At 42.0% G+C, this 23,473-nt stretch overlaps 1 protein-coding gene across 20 annotated transcripts in view; it reads right to left on the bottom strand.

The window, feature by feature from the left end:
• Positions 1 to 23,473, bottom strand: part of CAMK2G (calcium/calmodulin dependent protein kinase II gamma) — a 397,374-nt gene that overhangs the window by 203,055 nt on the left and 170,846 nt on the right. The window lies entirely within an intron of this gene.

Here is a 23,473-nt window from a genome sequence, read left to right as displayed (position 1 = left end):
TGATAACCTGGACTCCGTCAGGTAAATTTTCATCTCTACAGAATCTATAAGAGTCCCTAGAAAAGGGACCCTTGTGAGTGGTAACAGAGAACTCTTTTCCACGTTCACTTTCCACCCATGCGACCTCAGAAATGCTAGAACTATCTCTGTATGAGACTTTGCATTTTGAAAACTTGCCGCTTGTATCAGAATGTCGTCTAGGTACGGAGCCACCGCTATGCCTCGTGGTCTTAGCATCGCCAGAAGTGAGCCTAGAACCTTTGTAAAAATTCTCGTGGCCGTAGCTAACCCAAAGGGAAGAGCTACAAACTGGTAATGCCTGTCTAGAAAAGCAAACCTTAGGTACCGATAATGATCTTTGTGAATCGGTATGTGAAGGTAGGCATCCTTTAAGTCCACTGTGGTCATATATTGACCCTCTTGGATCATGGGTAGGATGGTCCGAATGGTTTCCATCTTGAACGATGGAACCCTTAGGAACTTGTTTAAGATTTTTAAGTCTAAGATTGGTCTGAAGGTTCCCTCTTTTTTGGGAACCACAAACAGATTTGAATAAAACCCTTGCCCCTGTTCCGTTCGCGGAACTGGGTGGATCACTCCCATCACTAAGAGGTCTTGTACACATTGTAGAAATGCCTCTTTCTTTACTAGGTTTGTTGATAACCTTGACAGATGAAACCTCCCTTGTGGAGGAGAAGTTTTGAAATCCAGAAGGTATCCCTGAGATATAATCTCCAACGTCCAGGGATCCTGTACATCTCTTGCCCAAGCCTGGGCGAAGAGAGAAAGTCTGCCCCCCACTAGATCAGTCTCCGGAAAGGGGGCCCCGTCTTCATGCTGTCTTAGGGGCGGAAGTAGGCTTTCTGGCCTGCTTGCCCTTGTTCCATGACTGGTTGCCTTTCCAACCCTGTCTGTAACGAGCAGTAGTTCCTTCCTGTTTTGGAGCGGAGGAAGTTGATGCTGCTCCTGCCTTGAGATTACGAAAGGCACGAAAATTAGACTGTTTGGCCTTTGATTTGGCCCTGTCCTGAGGAAGGGTGTGGCTCTTACCTCCAGTAATGTCAGCAATAATTTCCTTCAAGCCGGGCCCGAATAAGGTCTGCCCTTTGAAAGGAATGTTCAGTAGTTTAGACTTAGAAGTTACATCTGCTGACCAGGATTTAAGCCATAGCGCTCTGCGCGCCTGTATGGCGAATCCGGAATTCTTAGCCGTAAGTTTGGTTAAATGCACTACGGCATCCGAAACAAACGCATTAGCCAGCTTAAGGGTTCTAATCTTGCTCAAAGACTCATCCAATGGCGCTGTGTGAATCGCCTCTTCCAGAGACTCAAACCAGAATGCCGCTGCAGCAGTGACAGGTGCAATGCATGCAAGAGGCTGTAATATAAAACCTTGTTGAACAAACATTTTCTTAAGGTAACCCTCTAATTTTTTATCCAATGGATCTGAGAAAGCACAGCTATCCTCCACCGGGATAGTGGTACGCTTGGCTGAAGTAGAAACTGCTCCCTCCACCTTAGAGACCGTCTGCCATAAGTCTCGTGTGGTGGCGTCTATAGGGAACATTTTTCTAAATATCGGAGGAGGGGAAAAAGGCACACCGGGTCTATCCCACTCCTTGCTAATAATCTCTGTAAGCCTCTTTGGTATAGGAAAAACGTCAGTACACACCGGTACCGCATAGTATTTATCCAGCCTACATAATTTCTCTGGGATTGCCACCGTGTCACAATCATTCAGAGCCGCTAACACCTCCCCTAGCAACACGCGGAGGTTCTCAAGCTTAAATTTAAAATTTGAAATTTCTGAATCCGGTCTCCCGGAATCAGAACCGTCACTCACAGAATGAAGCTCTCCGTCCTCATGTTCTGCAAATTGTGACGCAGTATCAGACATGGCTCTCGTGTCATCGGCGCGCTCTGTCCTTAACCCAGAGCTGTCGCGCTTGCCTCTTAACTCGGGCATATTGTATAATACTTCTTTCATAACATTAGCCATATCATGTAAAGTGATTTGTAAGTGCCTTGATGTACTTGGCGCCTCAATCTCACGCACCTCCCGAGCGGGAGACGAAGGTACTGACACGTGAGGAGAGTTAGACGGCATAACTTCCCCCTCATTGTCTGGTGATAATTTCTTTATCGGTACAGATTGACTTTTATTCAAAGTAATATCAATACAATTGGTACACATATTTCTATTGGGCTCCACATCGGCTTTTAAACATAATGAACAAGCAGATTCCTCTGTATCAGACATGTTTAAACAGACTAGCAATGAAGCTAGCAAGCTTGGAAATTACTTTCAATAAGTTTACAAGCACTATAAAAAACGCTGCAGCGCTTTTAAAAAACACAGTTGAATAACAAAGAACTAATTCAGTTATAGTCAACAATTCTTTAAATGTATTAATTAGCAGAGGATTGCACCCATTAGCAAAAGGATGATTAACCCCTCAGTACCCAAAAAACGGATATCAAATTAAGATTTAACGCTTTTATCACAGTCAAACACACTGTCACAGGTCTGCTGTGACTGATTACCTCCCTCAAAAACGAATTTTGAATACCCCTGAGCTCTCTAGAGACGTCCTGGATCAAGGAGGAAGAAGCAGGAAGACTGTGCTAGAATTTTAACTGCGCAACAAGGCGCTAAAAAAGGCCCCTCCCACTCATTTACAACAGTGGGAGACCTGATATAACGGTTTCTATGCAGAAATATACGTTAGCCATGTGGAAAAAAATCATGCCCAAAAGGATTTATCACCAAAGTACCTCACAAAACGAATAACATGCCAGTAAACGTTTTAAAAACAAACTTTTTTTTTTTTTTTTTTTTGTCATGCAAAGTTATCACTAAGCCTGCTACCAGTCGCTTCTACTGCAGATAAGGCTTAAGCATTATTTCAGTATTAACAGTATTTTCTCAGTCAAATTCTAGTCCCTAGAAAATAACTCTACTGTGCATACATTTATCAGCCTGATACCAGTCACTACTACTGCATTTAAGGCTGTACTTACATCATACGGGTAACAGCAGTGTTTTCTTAGTCAATTCGATTCCCAGAAAATATTGTACTGCACATACCTCATTTGCGGGGGACCCCGCATGCTATTCCCATTTTCTGAAGTTACCCCACTCCTCAGAATGTCGAGAACAGCCAGTGGATCTTAGTTACGCCTGCTAAGATCATAGAAAATGCAGGCAGTTTCTTCTTCCAAATACTGCTTGAGATAGAAAAACAGCACACTCCGGTGCCATTTAAAATAACAAACTTTTGATTGAAGAATAATTAAGTAAAAACTCCAACTCCTCTCGCGACCTCCTTCTTTGTTGAGGGTTGCAAGAGAATGACTGGATATGACATATGAGGGGAGGAGCTATATAGCAGCTCTGCTTGAGTGATCCTCTTGCAACTTCCTGTTGGGAAGGAGAATATATCCCATAAGTAATGGATGACCCGTGGACTGAACACACTTAACAAGAGAAAGATAGATAATCCCTTTATTACCCATTCCCCAGTTTTGCATAACCAACACTGTTATATTAATATACTTTTTACCTCTGTGATTACCTTGTATCTAGGAACCTTCTTCCAGCCCCCTGATCACATGACTGTGACTGTTTATTATCTATTGTCTTAAATTTAACATTGTTTTGTGCTAAATCTTAAATAACCCCCTGTGCCTGAACACGGTGTTATCTATATGGCCCACGTGTACTTTCTGTCTCTTTGTGTTGAAAAGAGATTTAAAAAGCATGTGATAAGAGGCAGCCCTCAAAGGCTTAGAAATTAGCATCTGAGCCTACCTATGTTTAGTTTAAACTAAGAATACCAAGAGAAAAAAGCAAATTTGATAATAAAAGTAAATTGGAAAGTTGATTAAAATTAAAAGTCCTATCTGAATAATGAAAGTTTAATTTATACTAGACTGTCCCTTTAACTGGTCTCAGCAGAGGCGATAAGATAATGCAAACGGTGTCTTATAGATATGTAGGTAATTGGTAAGTGCATCTGCAAGTCCTTTTACAAAACTTCTAACAGAGTCAGACACAATAAGGGCTGAAGTTGCTCATGGTATCAATGTATAATATTGCCTACATACACATCTTGCTTATTTCTCTTTCATGATTCAGACAGAACAAGCCATTTTAAACAACTTTTAATTTACTTATATTATCAAATTTGCCTCATTCTCTTGGTATCCTTTGTTGAATTAGAAGTACTGTACTGCTGGGAGCTAGCTGAACACATTGGGTCAGCCAATAACAAGAGGCATATATGTGGAGCAACCAATCAGCAGCTAGCTCCCAGTGGGTAATTGCTGCTCCTGAGCCTACCTAGGTATGTTTTTCAACAAAAGATGCCAAGAGAAAAAAGTACAGTGGATGACAAAAATTAACTGGTAAGTTGTTTTAAATTGCAAACTATCTGAAATGTGAAAAAAAATTGAGTTTCATATCTCTTTAATCTTTCTATAGTCCTTGAAATGACAAAATAAACCAGAAATAATTAGAAAAAGCAAACATGTAAACTAATTTAACCATCAACAAACAGATTTTACCAGTAATTTTTATTCAGTTGTCAAATATCAGAAATAAAGGCAAGCGAATATCTGTAATGGGCGCAAGAGTAAGGCACACGGGCGCAAGAGTAAGGCACACGGGCGCAAGAGTAAGGCACACGGGCGCAAGAGTAAGGCACACGGGCGCAAGAGTAAGGCACACGGGCGCAAGAGTAAGGCACACGGGCGCAAGAGTAAGGCAACGGGGGCAAGAGTAAGGCAACGGGGGCAAGAGTAAGGCAACGGGCGCAAGAGTAAGGCAACGGGCGCAAGAGTAAGGCAACGGGCGCAAGAGTAAGGCAACGGGCGCAGGAGTAAGGCAAAGGGTGCAGGAGTAAGGTAAAGGGCGCAGGAGTAAGGTAAAGGGTGCATGAGTAAGGTAATGGGTGCAGGAGTAAGGTAATGAGTGCAGGAGTAAGGTAATGGGCGCAGGAGTAAGGTAAAGGGCGCAGGCGTAAGGTAAAGGGCGCAGGAGTAAGGTAAAGGGCGCAGGAGTAATGTAAAGGATGCAGGAGAATGTGTATCTCAGCAGTTGCTCAGATCTTTAGTGTTCAGGGACGGACGGAACTATTGTCTGGATCTAGTATTTAGGGATAAACTGAATTACTTCAAGTGGTGTCTAAGCTACACTGTGAAATAAAAAATATGCCTTTTTATATAAATCTCCTCCCTCTGACTGGCCGAGAAAGTTTAATATCAACAGTTAAACCCTCCAGTGACACATTCATTTGAATTTCCACTTTCAAATTGCTGGCAGCGCAAAAAGTCCCCAAAAATGGCAAGGTAGTGAATTCGGAACCTGTTCCTGCTGGGATCGACACAGTTCCCAGGCCAGCTGCTCGCTGGTTTCCTTGGAACACGCAAGATGCCTCAACAGCTGCTCGGGGGGACCTGGGAGATATCTGTTTTAATTAAGAACTTGCTATTAAAAATCATTAATTAAAACATGCAAGAAATATTCCCATAGAACGTGTGTGCTCTGATGGCTGCAGTCCAGTTCTGCTGTAAAGATGACTTACTGCACAGGACCGATGAAACTGATAAGGACAGACATTCTCTCTACCTGCGCACTGAGCTGCTCACTTCTGCCTGATCATCACAGGCTTTTAAAATGCAACTTGCACAGTCACTCAGCACAACCTACACTACAGTCTTTAATGATCAGTTTATATATTTAAAAAAAACACAAGGTTGGTCTGTTGATGACATTTCACAATCCATTCAGCCTGCTAACTGGAGAGCTCAAGAGAAAGGGCTCCAGAAATATAATTCTCTTTAGGAGAGAGCTCAGGACTGTAAGCATTTTCCATCACTGTGTGACAGGCATATTCTTACTTGTATGGGGCCAAGAGAATGAGCACAGAGTGCACACCTATAACGTGCATAGCAACAGCATCCGAGAGTGCACCAAATGTATCTAACAGCGCACTCCTGAGAAGCTGCACTCATGTACATAATATAAGCTGTGTACCCAACAAAGTGACACCAACCACAACTTAAAGAGTGCAATGCACCCACAACTGCAAAGGTGGCATCTCACAGTGATCATAGCCAAGTGTGTAAGCAAGAGATACTTTCACATGTTTTAGTCTTTTAATAAAGAATCATACAACTAAATATATAAGGAAAACTAAAAGGGACAGAAAAGTAAAAATTAAACTTGTCCGATTCAGATAGAACATGTAATTTTAAATTCACTTCAAATGTGCTTCATTATCTTGGTATCCCTTTTTAAAAAATAATACACACATACCCTACACTAGTGTGAGCTAGCTGCTGATTGGCGCCTGCACACATTTGTCTCTAGTGATTGGCTAACCAGATGTTTTTACCTAGCTGCCAGTAGTGCAATGTTGCTCTTTCAGCAAAGGATAACAAGATAATGAGACAAAATTAATAAAAACTTAAATTATGCTTACCTGATAATTTTCTTTTCTTCAGATGGAGAGTCCACAGCTGCATTCATTACTTTTGGGAAATAAGAACCTGGCCACCAAGAGGAGGCAAAGACACCCCAGTCAAAGGCTTACATACTCCTCCCACTTCCCTCATCCCCCAGTCATTCTGCCGAGGAACAAGGAACAGTAGAAGAAATACCAGGGTGAAAAGGTGCCAGAAGAATAAAAAAATAAGACGCCCCACAGAAAAAATACGGGTGGGGAGCTGTGGACTCTTTCCATCTGAAGAAAAGAAAATTATCAGGTAAGCATAATTTAAGTTTTTCTTCATAAATGGAAAGAGTTAACAGCTGCATTCATTACTTTTGGGAAAACAATGCCCAAGCTATAGAGGACACTGAATGCAAAAACGGTAGGGTACAATAGGCGGCCAATTCGGAGGGCACCAGGCCTGAAAAAACCCACAACCCAACCAAACCCGCTTCGTTGGAGCGGGGCAAAAAAACTAGAGGGAAAAAGGCCCCAAGGACACTGACCCGCAGTTAGTCCGATAGCCTAACTAGAGACCGCAAGCAGACTCACTGAGCCAACACTCCTCCAGGAGAACCTTCGCCCAGCAGTTGGTCTCCACACAACCCTTACTAGTACAGTACCAAAAACCCCAAAAGGGAGAGAACAAGGGTAAGCCAAAGGGATACACAAAAGGTACAGCAAATCCAAAAAGGAAAAACGCCTTCAAAGGAAGGCCAAGTCCACAGAGACCCGAATGGATCCCAAGAACAAGGGGAGACGATACCCAACACAGAAGGAGCAACCGGGCATCATCAAGGGAAAGAAACATCTACCAAACATCGTGCAACAACACCGAAAAGGATAGCTGAAGACAAAGTCCTCAAAACGTCAGAACTCAGAGACTGAGCAAACAGAAATTAAAAGTAGCAAACTAAGAAATAAACACTGCCATCCATAGGAAGATACGGAGAAAGCACTATCCGTAAGGAAGAAGCGGCTGAACAAAAAAGCAGATTGCCCACTCTCCAAGGCAGAGGACACACTCCAGGCAATCCAGGCCGCCAAGCCTATTAACAAATCTCAAAGGGGAAGAGACACAGAACCTCTAAAAGGAAAAAAGGTACACTGTCACCCCAATACCTGAGGATGAACCACAGAACTCAGATCCTACACCTAGCCAGACCAGCCCAAGCAAAGGTAGATCTGAAAGCAAGGAAACCTAAAGGAACCCCAAGACCAGCACCAAAAAGGGCAGAAGAATGGACACAGCCACTTCATCCTAAAAGACAATCGAGCAGGCATGATACCCAAGAAGATCTAGCAAAGCCACCCGACTCAGTCTCAATGCGGAGCCAGCAGCTCCGCAGATGGAAAGGAACAACTCAAAGAGCAGACCAATCCCTGAACCAGATAAAACATCTGTTCCAACCTCCCGAACACAGGAGAGGCCCCTAAAAGGAACTACACCTCCGTAAGGAGGATAACGAGCCCCCTGACAGGAGAGCGTAGATAAACACCTGCCCATAAGACAGGAAGTCGTAGGAAGAACCAAAAGGACACAAGGCCATGAACACAGAAGGACCCCTTAAAACACCATTGTGCTAGCACACCTACTAGATGCAAAAGTGACAGCTGAGCAACAGCAAATCTTCTGTTTGCTAGGCAGGAAAGCCCACCATCAGGTCACATTAGTTGGCTGTCCCAAGGGAACCGTATCGTCCGGCACAAGGCAAGCCCCAAGGAGCGCCGGCTCTCAGTAAATCTGGCGAAGTTGTAAAACAGAACAGCCAGAACAAGGGCTAAGCCCAAGTACCCCGGAAACTGGAACCCCCAGGCCAGTCCTAGGATCATAAGGTCCAGTAACATCCCACAGCGGGATCCACAAAGAGAAAACGCAAAGGAAAATCCTCGACAACCGGAATATCAGGACAAGAAGCCCGGGCCCCAACAATGTTTAGATTAAACATCTTCCTGGAACATAAATCCCTCGTCTGATATCAAAAACAGACCCTCGGTGTGCTACAGTACAGAGTAGCCACAGAGCATTAGTATGCTGAGCTAGCTGTCCAGCTAGCCACAAGCCCCAAAAACAAGGGGAACAGTGAGGACAAGTCACCCGAACAGAGCAACATCACATCTCCACATCACCTCCGATTCAAAGTCAGAGGACAGTAAAACATGGGTTTGGATGCCACCTGGATGGCAATACCTGAACCATATGAGTAGAAAACCACTAGGAACTCTTATATCCCAAGAATGACATGCAGAGCATTTCCAACACCGGGGAAGAACCCCTAACCAGAGCACAAAAAGACCTCACTGTCTAATGTCCCGAAAAGGAACTAACTCCCGAAGGGAATCCAAGTCCCCCGAAGGTGACCCATCCACAAAGGGAAACGGACAAAATCGAAGCGGTCTCAATGAAGAATAGAACCACTAAAGGAACAAGTCCAAAAAGGACAATTTCCGAAAGCAACACCGCCCAACTGGCGGAAGAGAGGCGCTAAACCCTCTAAATTTCCCACCACGTGGGAAGGAATACTCTAGGTTCCGATGGCATCGGAAGCAACAGACAGTGACGCAGCAAAATTCACTGACCCAGTCACCAGAGAGACGGCTATTTAGTACTGAAACAATCCCGAGAGCCGAATGGACCCGCAAGTCCTCTTGAGAATGCTCAGCTGAAACATGTAAAACAAATAACTAGAAACATAATAATGTTAAGAACACTCGGCACCCCAACCTGACCATCAAGGTATATTAGGTGCAACGTTTCTGAATAAGCCGCGAGACAGAAGATCTGAACCCAAGAAGGACCAGCCTGCAACCAGGGTCATAACTGACAAGCTGGCTAAATTCGCCCTCAGAGAGGGAGGACGGAAAACAGACAAACATGGGACTAACGTGTCCCGAACAACTACCGTAGAAGCAAACAGCGAGTATCGATCCTAGAGAAAGTTCCCGCAGGAAACAGTATGAAAATAAAAATCATACTAACCGGATAAAATAAAATGACAGGCAACCCGAGGGTTAACGCCCAAGAAGAACAGAAATGTCCGCAGGGCCAGCCTAACAGAAACCCAGTTCTTCCAACAAAACTGGGAAGGATCTCGATAACAAGACTTAAAGGAGATTACTTCATCCCCCATGTCTAACGAGGTGAGCCATTCGAAGGAGGAGACTGATGAGTCCCATAACCGAGAAGCATAGGGTCCCCAAACAGCTCAAAAATGTGTCGGAGAACACAAAGGCAAGCCAGCCTGTAACGAAAGGCACAACACTCAGGAACAGTTACACCCGCAGGGAACTGCACATGCCCTCCTGTGGACGAGAGACCTGGGGCATGTGGACTCTTTCCATCTGAAGAAAAAAAAATTATCAGGTAAGCATAATTTAAGATTTTCTTTATAAATGGAAAGAGTCCACAGCTGCATTCATTACTTTTGGGAAAACAATACCCAAGATATAGAGGACACTGAATGCAAAAACGGGAGGGTACAATAGGCGGCCCATTCTGAGGGCACCAGAAAAAAACACAACCCAACCAAGCCCCGCTTCGTCGGAGCGGGGCAAAAAAACTAGAAGGAAAAAGGCCCCAAGGACACTGACCCACAGATAGTCCGAAAGCCTAACTAGAGACCGCAAGCAGACTCACTGAGCCAACACTCCTCCAGGAGAACCTTTTGTTACCTTCGTAACGAAAGGCACAACACTCAGGAACAGTTACACCTGCAGGGAACTGCACATGCCCTCCTGTGGCCTAGAGACCTGGGACAATCGGGCACAAATACAATCGCAAATAAAGATCTGGACTTTGTAGACAGGCAAGCACCAAAAGCATGTAAAAGCAAAAACGTGCCACAACCTCCAGAGGGGTAACAATCTACCCTCCGAGAAGGAAAAAACCTAACCTGGGTTACCCGCATGTGTAGTAGTAGGGAACTTGCCTCCCAGAGGACAGGACCCCCGAGGCTGACGGCTCAGCAGTCCCTTGAATCCCCGAGCCAGAGGAACAAGGTACTTTAGAACGGCCTAAAGAACATAACTGACTAACCTGAGTCAATGGGGCCAATTCACATTCGTCACAGGATGAAGAATCTGAATCAGAAAGTTGAACAATCTCAACATAAGCATCCTCCATAACTGGATAAAGGATATAAAAAATGGACTAATATAAAACAATTTAAACGGCACCTGACACCCACAATGGCTGGGGCACTCACCACCTCCTATAAACCAGACACCAGCGAACTAGATTTCTCCGTCGCCACACAGTCAGGAATATGGAAATGGGAGACCAGAACGTAAACACGCCTGGTCACAAGTTGAACCGTACAGTCCAAAAAAAGTGTGCCCGACCGTAAGGTCTTGTCACTTTGAAAGGCTGTTATGTTTCAGAAGCCACAGACCCAATTAACACTACACATAAGCAGATTGAATCACATAACAAACATGATTAACCCCCCCCCGTTCAATAATCCCCCTCAGAAGATATTAACCCTTGATTCCAAAATACTAAAGGAGTCCCACTCACTGAGACCCTGTATTTTTTCATGTGAGTTCGCAGGAACAAATGAGTTAAAGTACAATCATGAAGAAGTAAAATTAAACGATCTTACCGGAATCTACGCCATGGAACAGGAACACGGCCCTTCAAGTGTGACGGAGAGTAGCCTCTCCTCCGCCATGGACTTGAGAGAAGAAAGCAGACAGCGAAGCGAAGTTCGACAATGCCGATTGCTCGTGGAGTTGTTAAAATAAGTCGGGAAAGTTTCGCAGAAAGACTCTTCCTGCATCTCCGGACTCTAACTTTCATCCAAGCCCTCACTGAGAGACTGACAGGATTACTTATAACTCCCGTCCCATGTCAAAGAGCACTACCCTCCATAAGAGACGAAAACAAACTTCTGACACTTCTCTGCCAACCTCCTGGGACGAAAGGCAAAGAATGACTGGGGGATGAGGGAAGTGGGAGGAGTATTTAAAGGGACAGTATACTGTAAAATAGTTTTTCCCTTAATGTGTTTACAATTGCTTTTTTTTACCAACTGCAGAGTAAAATATGTATGAAAATTAGCTTTTTAAGGTTTATTTCTGTATATTAAAGCTCTGATTTTGTGTTTTGAAGCCACAGCCAAATAAAATAGGTTGAGCTTGTAGGTATAATCAGATCTCATTATTGTATCACATTGTGCACATATACCTGCTTCTTTATCTTATATCTGTCCTTAAAACAATCACCAATACTTTGAGAGAACAATGGAAAATCAACATTTTATTACCTTATCTCTGCTTTATCACACTGTGAGTGTAATCTCTTCTGCTGGCTGTGTTTACAAAGCTTATCTATAGCTGGTACGCGCGGCCACAAACTTTCAGAATAGGTGGGGATACCACATGGTAAATTAACAATTTCAAATGCCAATATAAGGGTAAAGGAACTACTTGTAAACAATTTAATACACTCCAGCAGGTAAAGTGGATCATTGGGAACAAATTAAAGGGGAGAACATTTTTGAGTAAACTGTCCCTTTAAGCATTTGGCTGGGGTGTCTTTGCCTCCTCCTGGTGGCCAGGTTCTTATTTCCCAAAAGTAATGAATGCAGCTGTGGACTCTTTCCATTTATGAAGAAAATAAATAAATTGGAGTGTTGTTTAAAATTGTATGTTCTATGTAATCATGAAATAAAACTTTTGGGTTTCCTGTCCCTTTAACTTTAAGCAAAGAGCATAGGAGCTGTACCCCCCCCCAAGGCAGAACATACAGTGATCTGAGATGTCATCGCAAAAAATGCAGCATGTCTGCAGAAAGAATGGGTCACATGCAGGAACTGTCAGCGATGTTTAACTTTGCAGCACTGCTCCACATTAGGCTGTTCTTTTCAAACAGGTCTCTGGCTGAATTGTATACGTTTTTATAAACACAGTGCATTCAGAGCAAAGTGCTGTTTAAAGTGAACAGTCAAATATGCAGTACAGCAGTGTATTAATTGTTGACTGGCTCTCAGGGATTTTTCCAAACCCGCCCCCCTATCCTTCCCCAGTCTGCAAAGCTGTTTTTTCTGAATGTAAGACGTTAGTATGAGCAATGCACCTTTTTTAATACTACACTTCTATGTTAAACAAAGAGAAAAGGAAACAAATTTATTCAAAGGACATTTTACAATTTTTTTTTCAATTTAATTTTCAACTACTGCACTATATTATAAAACTTTAAAAATGGCTTTATTCTTCAGTTAACCAACACATTGCAATTGTACTGGTGCTTTAGTGTAACTGGCTAATTTAAAATTGAATTTTATTTAAAAATGACCTGCAGAAACATTTTCACCAAAAAAAATCTCATAGCAGAAAGTGAAAAAAAGTTCTGCCTCTGGGGCTGTACCTTTATTCAACATATAAAACATATAGTTCTCTGGCAAAAATGTACATGATGGCATTTGTGCCAAAAATCATAGTGTCACTTCCTTCATCAAACAGTAACAAACCTGTAGCAGTGAAGTATTTCAGCATCTGGAAAAATCTCAGGTAGGGAGCTTGGGTAATACGATAAAAGCCGGTGTATTTAATAAGAAGAGGAGTTGTTTTTTTGCAAAATTATAGGTAATAAAAAGTAATCACAATGCTGCATGCTCCTAACTGTGCACATAAACTGCAATGGGTTAAACACATAGTTATAGTCTGTGCCGGAGCGGCAATTCCTTTATATAGTAATATGTGAAAAAAGTACAAAATGTTAGGGCCAGGAAGAGTTATTAAGGAGCCACAGCTCCCAGGGGATTGTTGTGCTAGAAGAGAATACAAGATAGACTGAACCAGCAATACTGTATTGCGATCAGCATTCACTGTCTGTTAAATCTTATAGTCCTCTGCAAGAAGGTGGCTGCAACAATGCAAATTGCTTTCTATGGAAACTCTCTCATAAGAGACCTGTGGTGCATTTAAACCGTTATGGCTGTTTAGAGAATATAGACCAGTGGCTATAAATGTATTAATCACCTGTCTATAACACCAGCCATACACGTATGGTCCTTCACGTCTGTACGGAACTTATTTTGTTCTGTTTATTGCACATCTAAAAATATTTAAGTAAACAATTAAAATAATGTGAGAAACTCATGTTGTAACTAAATTTCATATGTTCCTTCCTCTTACAAGTGTAGCACAATATTATAATGTGGCAAACTGCCCAGTTCTGCAATAAGGCTAAAGGTTTTGCATGGTCTAGTGGTAGCAATAACCTTTTTGCCAGTTATCCTACAGTGGCACACAGGTTTTGTCAGGAGATACACAAGGACTAGATTACTATGAATATACAGTCAGGCAGAAATGCATCAACCAAATGTGTGTTTTGCAATTTTCCTATTATGGCACTGCACTAATTTTAGCAACACAGTTCATTATTTCTTAAGACCTCAACATGTCATAAAAACAGGGAAATTGAAATTAACCTGTTATAAATGAAAGCTAAAGACAAAAGAATAGCGTGAGTAAAGCTGTCTGTTACTCAACAGATTAATATGACGTTCCTAATAATTGTTTTGACAGCAAAATGGGAATAAAATGGAGGTATCGCTCCGACAGCTGTCTGGACCAATCAAAGCATTCCATGTAATTGTATAGTACTGTCCTGTGAAATCAGAAGGTGTCAGAGCAATAAAAACTACCTCTCAAGAGCTGTATATGTTTGTAATTCATATCACGTTTATCCACTCTGGAACACTGCATCTCCGCTAAATATTTCTAACTCATTATACAATTAGAATGTGACGCTGCAAACTGTATGCAACTGACACAGAATGAGCAACCCAAATAGAAGCCTTGGCGCTCTCACACGGCCAGCATTACCATTTTTAACTCTAATCGTGCAAGGATATCCTTATTTGGGATAACTCCAATATTTTCTAATATATGTTTAAAGAAAAAAACTTCAGTAATTTTTGAATGGAAAAATAGTGATGTCAAGTTAAAAAGTGATAAAATATAGAACTACACAGACACTACAACGTGTCCTATCATGGTACAGGAAATGTGCAAGCTTACAGATCGGTTATTACTAGTTTCTGTGTGCATATAGCTTATTGACTATTACGTAGTGTTTCTAACTATGCTTATTGGGCACATCTTGGAAAGCTTGTACAACACAATCACATATTGCAGTGTTTGCTAGGCGAGGACACTGTGTATGTTCTCTATCTATACAAACGCACAATCTGCAATTTGTTGATGGGGAAAAAAAGTAAACTATGCTTACCTTATTTTCTTTTCTTACGATGGAAAGAGTCCACAGCTGCATTCATTACTTTTGGGAAATAAGAATCTGGCCACCAGGAGGAGGCAAAGACACCCCAGCCAAATGCTTCAATACTACCAACAAAAAAAAACGCTTCGTCCGAAGCAGAGAAAACAAAAAGGGAAAAGGCCCCAAGGACACTGACCAGCAGATAGCCCAGAAGCCTGGCTAGAGACCACAACATCAGACACAACTGAGCCAACAGTGCTCCGGAGACACTGTCGCCCAACAGTCGGTTCCCCACCACACACCCTTTACTAGCGAAGGGAACCCCTGCCAAAACTCCCAAAGGAATAAGGCAAGGAAGAACCAAATGGAAACCGAAAGGTTACCACAAACTACATAAAAGGAAAAAACCCCCATCAAACAAAGCTCGCAAGACCTAAATGGGTCCTGACAACAAAGGAAGGCAACGCCCAATCCAAATAGAAACCACAAGTTTCAGAACTGGTAGCAGAACAGAGAAAAAGTTCTCTCAACCTCCTGCAAGGATTGGAACATCTAGCTAGCACTCGATTAAGGCGCAAACAGCCGTAGCTGGTTTCAAAGAGCAACCCTTCACTTGTCAGGCAGCAAGTCAACCAACGCCTAGGAGCAACTGAAAATGGAGAACAGCATCCGAACTCAGAACCCTGAGGAATTCAGGCAAAATTACATGTAGCAGACCCAGACCAAGGTAAACACCTGAGTCAAGAACGCGCAGCCATCCTCAGAATGACACAGAAGAAATACTTGCTAGAAGCGGCTACCAAAATGTAGAGTGCTAAACCTCCATTACAGAAGGCACACTCTAGGCAACCGAAACCGCCAGACCTACACATAGGTCACAAAATAAAAGGAGAGCCCAGAACCTCAACGAGGACCAATGCGCCCCCAAGATCCGAGAGAACAACGGATCTCAGGACCTACCTCCAGACAGGTCAGCCCAAGCATCGGCAGGTCTTAAACCAGGGGACCAGAAACACCCCAGGCTCAAACAACAAATAGAAAAAATGGCACAGCCATTACAATAGTGCTCAGGTGCCAACCTGAAATAAAACATGGAGACCGCCAACAAGGCAGTAGACTTAGAGAACTAGCTAAAGGCTCAACAGACTCAAGGCGTAGCCAGCAACTCTCCAAATGGACAGAACAACCCAGAGACCGTACCTCTTAAAGCCAGGAGAAGTCCTAAGAAAAGGGACCACACTTCTGAAAGGATATAAGCCTCCCCCCCAGACAAAAGGGTCCGGAAGGACAGAGCACCTGCCCCCAGGACACAGCCATAGGCTAAACCTAGAGAACAATTCTCCAACGCCCTGACCTGGAAGGACTCCCTTGAAGAATTTTAGTGGCTAGCACACAGATCAAGGTGCCATAGCTGCAGTGGTTCCACAGTAAACCCTTTTGCTTGCAGAGCAGCAAAGCCATCACACTCTTTTAGCAAGCCGACCAAGGGAAAACGACCAAGGCGAAAGGCAAGCCCAAGGGGCATCGGCACCCAGAAAAACCTGGTCAACTGAACCAGTTCAACTAGCCCAACCAAAGGACACTGCCCAAGTTTCATGGAACTAGGGAATCCCGAACCAGCTCTAGATCCTAATAGTCCGGTACAACCCGCAAAGGGATCCACAAAGGAAACGCTGAGAAAAACCTCAGCCACCAGAAAAGAACCAGAGCGAGGAGAAGTCCGAGCCCCCAAATAAATAAGAACCCGGAAACTGAAATCTCCCATCTGATATAAAACCAGACCCCCGGGAGATACCATACAATGGCCAAAGTAAAATGGACAACGAGAAAAACTTGTAAAACCCGATCAGAGACAAGACCACAAAACTGGTTACATAAGAAAGGCAACTTCAAATGTGGGAAACGAAACTGCCACGTGTGTGCCAATTTGTCGCCAGGCAGTCATTTCAGAAGTAGTATAACTAAACAGCAGTTTGAGATAGATTTTTATGCAAACTGTGGTACCATATTTGTTATTTACCTTCTTACTTATAATTTATGCCAATGCCAATATACTGGTCAAACATCCAGAGAAATCAGAAAAAAGTTTGGGGAACATAATAGACACGTCAAAAATTATAATAAGGACTCTGCTGTGGCTTATTTTAATGGGTATCATTTTACTAATAAAGAAGATATGACAATTAAAATTATTGATCAAGCTACTCTACCAATAAGAGGAGGGAATAAGTATAAGATCTTAGAGAAAAAGGAATTATATTGGATGTTGAAATTAAAAAATAGACTTCCTACGGGCACGAATAAGGAGTGTGACATCAATTATTTTATTGATTAATCATATTGCATGCCTGTATTCCCATGATTACTATTTATGTGTAGCTCCATTTGTCCTAAATTATGTACCCCTAGCCTAGGAGATAGGGTATATGTAATGTCCCTCTAGAGTACTAATATAATAATCCCTTATAGAATATTCTGTATATAACAATTTATTTATATTATTTTTTATTATTATTCGTTTTTGGGGTATTTTTGCTGTATTTATTTGTAGTCTCTTTTCCAAAATCTCTGTGTGTGTGTATTTGAGTATATGTGTGATCATATGCACGTTTTTGTATGTATATACATATATACTACTTGTTCACTATGTGATATATGTATATATTGGATCTGTTTTCCTATGCACCTATTTGCCCATCTTTGTGGGCTTGACCTGTTTGCTAATTTATGATACATAATTCACTTGTATTGGCTGTTTTTTAGCCTATTATCTGCAGGTTGTGCCTATAAAAGAAGGCTCATTATGTGTAATAGCCATGTCTATGAATAAGCGCCACTAGGGGGCACGAAATGCATCTGACTCTATACCTGTTGATTGTCGGCTTATACTTGGCTTCACAAGAGCGCTCAGTTGATGCGGTTTTTATTTGCTTTTTTGTATTAATAAAGTTTAAAATTTTTACTATACACCAACTCCAGTAGTGCCTGTCTGTTTTCCCTTGTTCTTCGATACTTAGTGGCTTGATTCAGCCACTGCTACGGCACTCTGTGATCATAGGAGGTGCTTGGATAACCTTGCTATGGGTCATTTCCGTTATTAAGGAGAAGAGGATCGGAAGTTGCCAGGACCTGTGTGTTTTGTTTAGAGACAAGACCACCCCTTGCCAGAGTCCAACGCTCCAAGGAGCTAAGGAAGCAAAGACCGAAACAAGGTCACTAGAGCACTAGGCGCAATAGCCACACTACGACCAAGAACAAGGGATACCTCGAGGACAAAGTCACTCGAACAAATGCTATTCTCCACATCACCCCCAAAAAATCAGAGGATAAGATGAAGGATGCGGAGCATCCCCCAGCCCTGGGGAAGAACCCTAAACAGAGCTCAAGGAGACCCCACAGCCCATGTCCCTACAAAGAAACCAACTCCCAAAGGGAACCAGGTCCCCCGAAGGAACCCAAGGAACGGACAAGCCCGAAAGGTCTCAAGAAGAGAACCACAGCAGTAACAAGTCCAAGGAAAATTCCAGAGCCTCAAAAGGCCCAACCGCTCAAAACAGCGGTAAGGAGGCGCTAATCCCCCAATCCTCCCAAGAGAGGAAAGAAACTCTAGGCCCAGAGGAAATCAGAGCCAAGAGAGTGACGCAGTGGCATTCCACTGACCCGGTCACCAGATTGAATGCTGAATAAACGACTGACACAAGACTCCCAGCTATACGGATCCTTCTAGAGTGTTTAGCTGAACTTGTAAAGAAAAACAAGAAAACACACAAACAATAATGTGAGCACTCAACGCCCAACCGGACCAGCCAGGCAGAACAGACGCTACGTGTCTAAACAAGCCACCCTGTAAGGAGGGATAAACAATCTGGGTTACCCGAATGTGTAGTTGTAGGGAACTCGCCACTTGGAGGACAGAACCCACAGAGCTGGATGGCTCAGCAGATCCCCGAGTCCCTGAGCCCGAGGAACAGGGCGCTCTAATACGGCATATCGAACATAACTGATGATTGACCTGTGTCAACGGGGCCAATTCCCATTCTTCACAAGTCGAAGAATCTGAAATTTGAACAGTCTCAGCATCAGAATCCTCCATAACTAGATAGAGAAAATAATATATGGACAAATAAAAAAAAATTAAACGGCACCTGACACCCACAATGGCTGGGGCACTTACCACCTCCTAGAACCAGACACAAGTAGACTCTAATTTTTCAGTCGTCACACGGTCAGGAATGCGTAAATGGAAGATCAGAACGTAAACACATCCAGTCACAAGGTGAACCGTACAGTCCCAAAAAAAGAACGCCCAACCATAAGGTCGCGTTCTAAGTTCTAAGCCAAGAGCCCAGTTTACACTACACAGAAGCAGATTGAATCACATAAACATGATTTAAAAAAACTCTGTTCAATAATCCCCCTCGGGACACATTAACCCTTGATTCCAAGATACAAAAGGAGCCTCACTGAGGCCCTATAAATATACTTAAGTCCCGCAAGAGAATTCCTTATGGGAAAACAAATACGTTACAGTACATTCTGATGAAGTAAAATGAAACAATCTTGCCGGAATCTACGCCATGGAACAGGAACACAGCTCTTTAAGTGTGACGAATAGTAGCAGCGCCTCCGCCATGGTCTTGAGAGAAGAAAGCAGGCAGCGAAGTTCGACAACGCTGATTGCTTGTGAAGCTGTTACTCTAACTTTCATCCAGGTCCTCACTGAGGGACTGATAGGATTACCTAAAACTCCTGTCCCACAGAGTACTACCCTCCATAAGAGACGAAAACAAACTTCTGACACTTCTCTGGGGGATGAGGGTAGTGAGAGGAGTATTTAAGCCTTTGGCTGGGGTGTCTTTGCCTCCTCCTGGTGGCCAGGTTCTTATTTACCAAAAGTAATGAATGCAGCTGTGGACTCTTTCCATTTAGGAAGAAAACAGTGAAATACTGGGATGCAGCATATTGCACAGCCCTGTAGCTCTCTCTCTAGTAAAAATGCAATGAAATTGTCTCTGAATTAATAACTTGCATTATATAACAGCTAAAAACATCTTGGGTTTTGATGCTGTTAATTAGTTGTCACAAGTACAAGGGAGTAAAACTAAGCTATTTTTGGATAACCCATTTGGATAACATAAAATAAACACCAATTGCAACAATTTCTCAAGTTTAATTTTTTTAATTATTAAAATGAGACTGAAACAACCAAGGCCTAAACAGTGAAGCATCTAAACACACTAAAAAAGGTCTTAGAGAACCATAAATGCCAACACTTGGCAAGAGAATACAATTATGGACATAACTCTGTGGTCCCAGGCAATCTACACTATATCAAAGAAGAGCAGTTTGGCAGGAATGGGGAATATTGAGTAAACACTTCCACCCATATGGGTAAGGCTGAGATGCCAGATGCATAATGCCCAGACTCTACACAGTTGCTATCCAAATAAACAAACAAGGTTAAACCCATCTGGGCTTGCCAAGATGCCCATCATTGCCTGTTCCCTCCATATGTAGGTTGCAGACCAATCCTGCAGATGACTATCAAATAGCTTGAAATACAGAATAATAAGCCGATGCTGGTGAGGAACGTAGCTAGAAATACAGAATTGTAAGCCGATGCTGGTGTGAAACGTAGCTAGAAATACAGAATAGTAAGCCAATGATGGAGTGGAACGTGGCTAGAAATACAGAATAGTAAGCCAATGATGGTGTGGAACGTGGCTAGAAATACAGAATAGTAAGCCAATGCTGGTCTGGAACGTGGCTAGAAATACAGAATAGTAAGCAAATGCTGGTGTGGAACATAGCTAGAAATACAGAATAGTAAGCCAATGCTGGTGTGAAACGTAGCTAGAAATACAGAATTGTAAGCCAATGATGGTCTGGAACATAGCTAGAAATACAGAATAGTAAGCCAATGCTGGTCTGAAACATAGCTAGAAATACAGAATAGTAAGCCAATGCTGGTCTGAAACATAGCTAGAAATACAGAATAGTAAGCCAATGCTGGTCTGGAACGTGGCTAGAAATACAGAATAGTAAGCCAATGCTGGTGTGGAACATAGCTAGAAATACAGAATTGTAAGCCGATGCTGGTGTAAAACGTAGCTAGAAATACAGAATAGTAAGCCAATGCTGGTCTGAAACATAGCTAGAAATACAGAATAGTAAGCCAATGCTGGTCTGGAACGTGGCTAGAAATACAGAATAGTAAGCCAATGCTGGTGTGGAACATAGCTAGAAATACAGAATTGTAAGCCGATGCTGGTGTGAAACGTAGCTAGAAATACAGAATAGTAAGCTGATACTGATGTAGAACGTAGCTAGAAATACAGAATAGTAAGCTGATACTGGTGTAGAACGTAGCTAGAAATACAGAATAGTAAGCTGATACTGGTGTAGAACGTAGCTAGAAATACAGAATAGTAAGCTGATACTGGTGTAGAACGTAGCTAGAAATACAGAATAGTAAGCTGATACTGGTGTGGAACGTAGCTAGAAATACAGAATAGTAAGCTGATACTGGTGTAGAACGTAGATAGAAATACAGAATAGTAAGCTGATACTGGTGTGGAACGTAGCTAGAAATACAGAATAGTAAGCTGATACTGGTGTGGAACGTAGCTAGAAATACAGAATAGTAAGCTGATACTGGTGTAGAACGTAGATAGAAATACAGAATAGTAAGCTGATAATGGTGTGGAACGTAGCTAGAAATACAGAATAGTAAGCTGATACTGGTGTAGAACGTAGATAGAAATACAGAATAGTAAGCTGATACTCGTGTGGAACGTAGCTAGAAATACAGAATAGTAAGCTAATACTGGTGTGGAACATAGCTAGAAATACAGAATAGTAAGCAGATACTGGTGTAGAACGTAGATAGAAATACAGAATAGTAAGCTGATACTGGTGTGGAACGTAGCTAGAAATACAGAATAGTAAGCTGATACTGGTGTGGAACGTAGCTAGAAATACAGAATAGTAAGCTAATACTGGTGTGGAACATAGCTAGAAATACAGAATAGTAAGCAGATACTGGTGTAGAACGTAGCTAGAAATACAGAATAGTAAGCTAATACTGGTGTAGAACGTAGATAGAAATACAGAATAGTAATACTGGTGTGGAACATAGCTAGAAATACAGAATAGTAAGCTAATACTGGTGTAGAACGTAGATAGAAATACAGAATAGTAAGCTGATACTGGTGTGGAACGTAGCTAGAAATACAGAATAGTAAGCTGATACTGGTGTGGAACGTAGCTAGAAATACAGAATAGTAAGCTAATACTGGTGTGGAACATAGCTAGAAATACAGAATAGTAAGCAGATACTGGTGTAGAACGTAGCTAGAAATACAGAATAGTAAGCTAATACTGGTGTAGAACGTAGATAGAAATACAGAATAGTAAGCTGATACTGGTGTGGAACGTAGATAGAAATACAGAATAGTAAGCTGATACTGGTGTGGAACGTAGCTAGAAATACAGAATAGTAAGCTAATACTGGTGTGGAACATAGCTAGAAATACAGAATAGTAAGCAGATACTGGTGTAGAACGTAGCTAGAAATACAGAATAGTAAGCTAATACTGGTGTGGAACATAGCTAGAAATACAGAATAGTAAGCTGATACTGGTGTAGAACGTAGATAGAAATACAGAATAGTAAGCTGATACTGGTGTGGAACGTAGCTAGAAATACAGAATAGTAAGCTGATACTGGTGTGGAACGTAGCTAGAAATACAGAATAGTAAGCAGATACTGGTGTAGAACGTAGCTAGAAATACAGAATAGTAAGCTAATACTGGTGTGGAACATAGCTAGAAATACAGAATAGTAAGCTGATACTGGTGTAGAACGTAGATAGAAATACAGAATAGTAAGCTGATACTGGTGTGGAACGTAGCTAGAAATACAGAATAGTAAGCTGATACTGGTGTGGAACGTAGCTAGAAATAAAGAATAGTAAGCAGATACTGGTGTAGAACGTAGCTAGATCTGTGTAACTCCAAGCTCAGGTACACCGATATAGCTAAAGGGAAAGGAAACACAGTTACTTGCAAAAGCACAGAACAAACATAATGGGTGAGTTTGAAAATGTTTGAAAAGCATTACCACCTCATTTGCTGCACTTGTTTTTCAATAACCAAACTACATCCACCATTTGGCTTATTTGGAGGAAACCATCAGGACTTGTTACTGGAGTAGCTGCTATTGTCATTTTGTTAGAAAATCATCACTTTGCTGTTTGGTATCTGATAATGTCTGCTAAGGGAAATTAGGGACAGTTATGAGGCCCGGGTGTAGTAAAGTCTGCAGTCTGTTCTATTGTAAAACTCTTAATTTTTAGACAAATTACAGAAAGAGTGGGGTGTATAAATGATGAAAGTAAAAAAAAACACTTGTCTTGCTACACATATTTAAACAACTTTCACTATTTTTGTATATTTAGAATAATAACTGGAAGCAACATTTCCATGCTTAATAAATATTTGACACATTTTTAGGGAAATATTTTCCTTATTTTCTGCTAATAAATATTTTTATTTTATTATACAATCTATACTTTTAAGACATGGCAAATTCATGTTAAGACCATTATGAAATTCTTGCTTTCTGATGGGGCTGTCTGCTGATCTTTATCAGCAATGTCTACTACTGTCGCTGTAAATCACGTAAAAGCATTATTCTACTGTGCGTATTTAATTAAAATGATTTTTTTTATGTTTCCAATACGAGGTCTGCCCAC

This window comes from Bombina bombina, chromosome 9 (genome assembly GCF_027579735.1).
Source record: "Bombina bombina isolate aBomBom1 chromosome 9, aBomBom1.pri, whole genome shotgun sequence".
Classification (NCBI taxonomy): Eukaryota; Metazoa; Chordata; class Amphibia; order Anura; family Bombinatoridae; genus Bombina; species Bombina bombina.
This window is presented reverse-complemented; position numbering and strand designations above follow the sequence as displayed.